Genomic DNA, 6,569 nt, shown 5'->3' on the forward strand with positions numbered 1-6,569 from the left:
TCATAACCTTACAAGCAACACAATTTTATTTATTGCACAAAAGGCAGAGAAAGGAACAAAAACATGTGCAAACAAGATGCTGAAACTAGAAATGTACTACAGTGGTAGATAACAACTTCCACTTGTTTATTTAGCTTGCATATATCATTCCTCTAATGTTGGGTGTGTACTTGGCCCAAGATTTTCATCCTTATTTGCGCCCATTTCTTGATCATTTATTGTGTCAAGACTCCCTTATCAACAAGGGTCTCTATTTCTTTTAACAGTGGCCAACAACTCCCTATTGAATATCCCTTTACCCCCAAGTGAAAACCACAAACACTACATTGATCATAGCTATGAGCAGAAGAGTTTGGTGGCACTTTTGTTGGTCTTGGTGTGATGTATTGACCTTTAACCAAATGAGGATATAAGTCTGAAATGGAAGTTTGGAACACTTCTAAAGTTTTTCTTGATCGCATGACTTTATTTGGTCGATCCGAACAACTACTTGCTCTTTTTCTTTTGCAGTGGCTGGGATTCTGGATGCGACATTCATTCATATAATCAACTTTCACTTTCTGATCCGTCGGGCTCTTGGATATGACTTTTGAGTTTCCTTTGTTTATCACATTTTCAATTAATTCTCCATTTATCAATAAATTCTTGAATTCCTTCGTCGGATTTGCCAGTATTAACTCGAAGAAAGGAGCGGGAAGTGAATCACGAAACATATGTGATATTTCTTCTTTTAACATGGGAGGTTGAACTTTTGCTGCCACTCCTCTCCATCTTAAGGCATACTTCTGAAACCCTTTATTGGCTTTCATTTTTACTCCTTGAAGATCCATACGTGTTGGAGCTAAGCCTTTAGTATATCGATATTTTCCCAAAAATGCATCAGCTAGATCAACCCATCTCTTGATCTATTCTTGGGTCAACTGATTGTACCAGACTACGGTTGGGCCAACGAGGCTATCATGGAAGGGGTGAATTAACAAATCATCAGAATTTAAATATCCTTCCATTTTTCTATAAAATATTCTCAAATGGATTAGGGGACAACTGGTGCCATCATATTTCTCAAAATTAGGCATTTTGAATTCATGGGGAATAGCCAAGTCTAGAACCAAGCTGAGCTCTCTTGCTTCTAATTCTTTGTGGGAAGTATTAACACCTTTCATATTTCTGATTGCTTCATCTGCCCTCTTGAATCTCTCCTCATATTGTGAATAATTAGTGAGGCTATTCTTTGGGTTCGATTGGGATGCCCCAGGGTATGTTATCATTCTCGACTCTTCAATCTAATAGGATGGTTGCTCTTTATCAGTTATCTCTTCTTTATCAGATGTCATCCCCTGAATAATTTGATTTGATCCATCTGGTACTGAATCCGATGTTTTTTTCCTTGTATCCTGAGGTAACACTGTCAATTGTTATGGCCACTGATCTTGTAGTCTTTCATGAGATTGCTCCATTGTTTTCATGATGATGATACAGTAATATAAATGATCTCGGTTTTACTGTTACAGAAACCTTCAATGAATTATTTACATGTTTTTATAATTAATGTATATAATAATACTTAAATAAATAAAAATGTAATGTAAATGCGAAAATGCATAAATGCAAACTGTGCAATGCATAGATGCAAATATAAAATGAAAATGTAAATGAAAATATAGAAATGCAAATGCAAACATAAAAAATGCAAATGTAATGAAAAAAATACGAATGCAAAATACAAATACAACAAAGGTGTTAATCAAGAGTGATTATCTTAGAACAGATTTCATTGAACATAAAAGTTTCGGTGCATCAAACAAAACTTTTATATGTAGGGGATAGTTTTCATTCCTAACTTCTCTATTTCCCTTAAAAGTCAAATTAACTTCCACTCATGCTCAGGTGTGGAGTTGTCAATCTGCTTTAATTCTCTCGTGAAGCCAGCTAAGTCCTCCAGCTTATGAGCCATATTGTTTGCTTGAGTAGCAGCTTCCTTCATGATAATGTATTTTTCCTTCATCTTCTGTGTCAATTCCCGGAGTTGTAGACAATGTTGTTCATTTTTTCTTGTGAGACAATATTTATGTTCAAAAAGTTCTCATACAAGATCTCCATAATCATCTAAACATTTTTTCAATGTCTTGTTCTTGGCTATAGTGGCTTTTAATTCAGTATCAATTTGATGCTGATGGATCTGATATGATGCTTCCTTGTTGGTCATAGCACTATTAAACCTTTGATTTTTGACTTGACATTTTCCCAATTCAATGACAGTTGTATTGCGTCTTACTTCTGCAACTCGTAAATTATGAGAAAACTTCTTGGCTCATCCTTCATTTATGTTGCAGTTCTTTTTCAGTTTGGTCACCCCTGTTATCCACTCTTCTAGGGTGTTTCCCATGCTAGCATTTTGAAAGACTTGACTGACCTTTTGGAAATCCTCCTGCATGGTTTCCAGTTATGTGCTTAATTTATTGTTTTCATTCTTTAAATGATGCATTTGAACCTCAAACCTCGGCAAATCTTCTTCTTTCTGGGCGCCCCTACTGATATTCTTACCTTTGACCACTTTTGGTATTAATCTAGTAGGACCTTCAGTTACCAAACTAGGTCGATCATTTATCATAAATTGTAAGGTTCCATGATCCAAAAAACTTTGGGCTCGACGTTTGAAGACAAGACAATTCTCAATGGTATGTACTTGAACTCCGGCATGATATTCACAATAAACGTTGGTGTCATACCAATTCAGATACGGAGGTTGGAACGGTTTTATGTAGTATGGAACCACTTCTCGCGCTTCAAGTAGCTTCTCATATAACTTTTTATATGATATAGAGATAACATCAAAATGAGAACCTCCTTTTGTCTTGGATTAAACCTAAGTTTTAGACATCGGGAGAAGACTAAACTTCGATGATTTCATATTATATGATTTATTCTCATCTCTGGGAACTTTTACAGTTGTCACCATTTCCTGGGTATCTCTAGACAATTTGTGAATACGAATGATGACTATTTGTAATTTTTCAAATTGGTTAGGATCAGAAGTCCCTTGTATATCTGAGATTGTAAGATTATTTTCATTGAGCTCTCTCTCTCTTTTTGTGCAGGAATCTCTTTTCCTTTGGCCAAAACAAATATTCTATCCATCATCTTGGACATCTGCTCTCTTATTTCTCGTATCTCCTTTTGCTCTTCAATGGGCATATGATCTTTGGGTGCATAGCTCTCCTCTATCTTCAGAGTTCCCTCAGGACGTCATTCATTGGCTGCGTCATAGTTTGCTTGATCATAAAACTTTTTGTCCATTTATGAATTCTTTCCAATTTGATGAACAGTCTTTCAAATCAACACCTTTCGGATTATGCTATGATCATGAAATGCAAACAAAAGAAATCAATATAAACAAGTTAGAGCAAAATAATGTATGAAAAATAAAAATGAGAAAGGAAAAAATAAATTGGTTAGTATCAATTAATGGAAAGAAAAGATCCTATCTATCATGATATATCTTAACCTCATGCTTTCTAGTTCCATGCTTTGTTTGGAAAAATTAACCTAACCGAATGATTACTAATTCGCGGGCATTTATTTAGAAGAAAAAATAAAATCAAATAAATTAAAAACTAGAGCTTATTTCTCCTTTGTGTACACCTACGGAAAAAGGTTCAGTCTTGTCTTAGATTGGGTGAATTTCTAAGGTTTATTATATACATGGTTTTAGTTCTAGGAGTAAAGGTACTCGAACTGTCCTTGTTGGTGCCCTCTTGGGCTACCAAACCCTCATTCCTAGTCTATCAAAGACTTAAGTGGACCGAGTTCATTTCGAGGGGACATATTTCCCTATGCCTGACACGGAGAATAAATTTTCACGAAGACATAGAGCATATGAGCCCTGAAAGCTACTTGCTAGGTCTGACACGGAGAATAAATTCTCACGAAGACGTCGCTTTCACTCCCACTTAAAAGGGATAAGCTTGATTATAAAGCTTATGTTATGCAATGCAAGTGTTTGTGTGTGAGGAGAAATGTTCATACAAAAATTGATAAAAAGCAATTAAATATAAAAATAAATATACAAGGAAAAAATTTGAAAGAAATCAAAAGAATCATAAATTAAATAAAATTGGATTCTCAATTTCTAACTATTGAGACAATATAATTGACTTAGGTTGACCAGAGTCCCCAGCAGAGTCGCCAAGCTGTCGTAACCGGTTTTCGCCCGGGCACGAATTTTTACTTGGCGAGAAAAATAATGTAGATAAAAAATGATTTTGATTTTAAAAAATGTTTTGGGAGTCACCATCGGCCTTTTGGATTAGGTAGGTCGAATACCTAAAAATCATCTTTTAAAAGAGTTTTTAAGAAAACATCAGTTAAAAGATAAACTAGTCTGCGTTTAACCAAAAATTCGTTCTTTTTAATAATAAAAAGGGATATGTGGTCGGTTACGTTTGGGGAATGATTATCACCCCCACAAATCCCCAAAATTGGTCCTTGTCAATTATAAATTGTCTCTAATATATTAGAATTTAAGAATTCGAATATAAATTTAATTTATGATCCTATTATTTCGTATTTTAATCGGATAATTCTAAGGAAGAAAAAGATATTAAATAATTTTTATAAATTATAAATAAAATATTTATTTATTTAAAACATCAGAAAATGACATCTAGGTGCTTTAAGATTGTCCTTTCTTAATATTTGAAAAATAAATAAATATTAAAAATAATAATATTTCCTAAGAAAATAATTTAAATAAAACAATACGTGTTTTCTGATTTTTATAAGTATAATATTTATTTATTTTTAAAATACCAGAATAGGACATCTAGTTATATTAAGACTGTCATTTTCTTTGATATTAAAAAATAAATAAATATTTAGAAGAATATAAGGATTTTTCTTAAAAATAATAAAAACAAAGCAAATATATATATATATATATATATATATATATATATATATATATATATATATATATATATATATATATATATATATATTTATAAGCAGGATATTTGTTTATTTTTAATATACCAGAATATGACATCTAGTTGCTTTAAGACTGCCCTTTCTTAGTATTTAAAAATAAATAAATATTATTATCTAATCAAATTATAAAATTATAATATTGTATTTCATGTAAATGTTAGTGAATGAAACATAAAAAATAAATAAATAAAATACTATATTTAAAGTATAGGATAAAAATAAAATTAATACTATATGGTATTTTATTATTAATATAATATTAAGTAAAAAAATAATAATGATCAAAATAAAATAAATTAAAAGCAATAATATTAAATTGCAAAATATTAAAAATTCAGGGTAAAAATGAAAATTAGTGATTAAAATGTAACATATTACAATTAAAAGCTCTAATTCAAAATATTATGAAATATAATAATTAACAGTATAATTTAGCCATAATAATTAACACGTGATTAAAATAAATTTAATAAAATTATAAGGGACTAATCATAATATTTACCCTAAATATATATAAATACTGATAATGACTAAATTATAAATAAAATAAAATTCAAATACCGAATTGAAATACTCGGTGGCCAAAATAAAGGTTTACAAAACCTAAAGGTTGGCGAGCATAGTTTTCCCAAAAGGGAAATTACAAAGACACCCCTCCCCTGAAACGACGTCGTTCGGGGAGGGTATTTAAACCTTAAAACTGACCCAAAAGGGTCGAGCATTTCATTTTCCTGGTTTGCTTCTCTCTTTAGAGAGAGAAGCTCTGTATTCTCTCTAAATTCCTCCAACCGGAAGAAAGACGGCTGCCGTATTCCGGCTCAGATCACCGCCGGTGGCCGGAAAACTAAAAATACACCGCAACTTAGATCTTCACTTCCTAAGGCCGAATACGGCCTCTATTTATCCTAAAAACCCTTAGAATTTCCTAGATCTAGGAAATTACCTTCAAAGTTCAAAGGTTTCCGTCGACAATTGGGCTCTCCAAGGGTAAGTTCTCTCTCCTTCACTTTTCTTTCGGTCTCTTTTTCTGTTGGTGTCGTTCTTGGTTGTTGTCTGTGTCCCCTCTTTTGCAGGTTCAGTGACCATATTTATAGGCCACCACGACGTTGCTCTCGGACCAATTTAAAGGAGCGACCCTAGGTGAGTCACCGAAGCTAACGGTGGTGACTCACTATAGGGTAGTAACGTGTACAGCCACCTAGTGCTTCTGGAGACTTTGGCGAGGGTTGGGCGTGACAGAGGCGGTTGGAAGCTTGAGGCAGCGGCGACGTGGCCTTAGGGTATGATACCCTAGGGTTTTCATCTTGAGGGTTCTGGACCGTTGGATCTTGCCAGATCCAACGGCTGCTGATGCTGGCGGCTGGGTACTGAGATGATGAAACCCTAATTGGGTTTAGAATTCTACTAGACCAGATTGGGCTTCTGTTGGGCCATCCGGGTCTGGAATTGTAATCGGGCCCCGATTTTGGGCTTTGTAATATTTATTTAACAATAATAATAATAATATATAATAATAATAATAAAAGGAAAAGGAAAAATTTAGTGTGTACAGTGTGATTCGTACACGCCACCATAATAATGAT

The sequence above is a fragment of the Hibiscus syriacus genome, unplaced genomic scaffold (assembly GCF_006381635.1).
Source record: "Hibiscus syriacus cultivar Baekdansim isolate YM2019G1 unplaced genomic scaffold, ASM638163v2 tig00110429_pilon, whole genome shotgun sequence".
In the NCBI taxonomy this organism is placed as follows: Eukaryota; Viridiplantae; Streptophyta; class Magnoliopsida; order Malvales; family Malvaceae; genus Hibiscus; species Hibiscus syriacus.